General features: G+C 55.9%; 1 pseudogene; it reads left to right on the plus strand.

The window, feature by feature from the left end:
- The first annotated feature begins 194 nt into the window (after positions 1 to 194).
- Positions 195 to 303, plus strand: LOC123964559 (annotated as a pseudogene).
- The last annotated feature ends 421 nt before the right edge of the window (positions 304 to 724 follow it).

Here is a 724-nt window from a genome sequence, read left to right on the forward strand (position 1 = left end):
CCAGGAACGGGTGCCTATTCCTGTCTGTGGACTGCCAGCGTGAACGGTGTCCTGGTTCCTGGATGTTTACCCAGGAATCAGTGCCTGTGGATTCCAAGTGACTCTGGAGCACCTTGGACATTATGGGCAGAATACGTTTTTTGGCAATTAGCCGTAGAACATCTTTTGAAGGGCCGTTTGGGGGCACCTGAGTGGCTTACGGCCACACCGCTCTGGGAGCGCCAGATCTCGGAAGCTAAGCAGAGCAGGGCCTGGTTAGTACTTGGACGGGTGACCGCCTGGGAATACCCTGTGCTGTAAACCTTTTTCGCTTCGCCTTCGAAAAACGGCAGAGGGCGCTTCGGTGAAAGGAGATCTTTTGAACGTCTCTTTAGGAAACAGCAGGGGGCGCTGCTGCTGCTGCTGCTGCTGCTGCTTCTTTTTCTCCCTATCCTGTACACAGTGCTGTGTAAATGTTACATCGTGTTTTGAAGGCCCTTCTGGGGTGTGCAAAGGCAGCTTACGGCCATTCCGGCCTGGGACTGCCTGATGTCGCCTGATCTCGGAAGCCAGGCTTGGCAGGGCCTGCTTAGGACTTGGACGGGAGAGCGTCTGATCCTGGCTAGGGACTTCCAGGCGGACTGGATCCTTTTCCTGAATGTCCACCCAGGAATGAGCGTCTGTTTGTGAGTGAGGACCTCCGGCTGAAGGTGGCCTTGTCGCTGTACCCATACCCGGGAACGGG

This window comes from Micropterus dolomieu, unplaced genomic scaffold, assembly GCF_021292245.1.
Source record: "Micropterus dolomieu isolate WLL.071019.BEF.003 ecotype Adirondacks unplaced genomic scaffold, ASM2129224v1 contig_3237, whole genome shotgun sequence".
NCBI lineage: Eukaryota > Metazoa > Chordata > Actinopteri > Centrarchiformes > Centrarchidae > Micropterus > Micropterus dolomieu.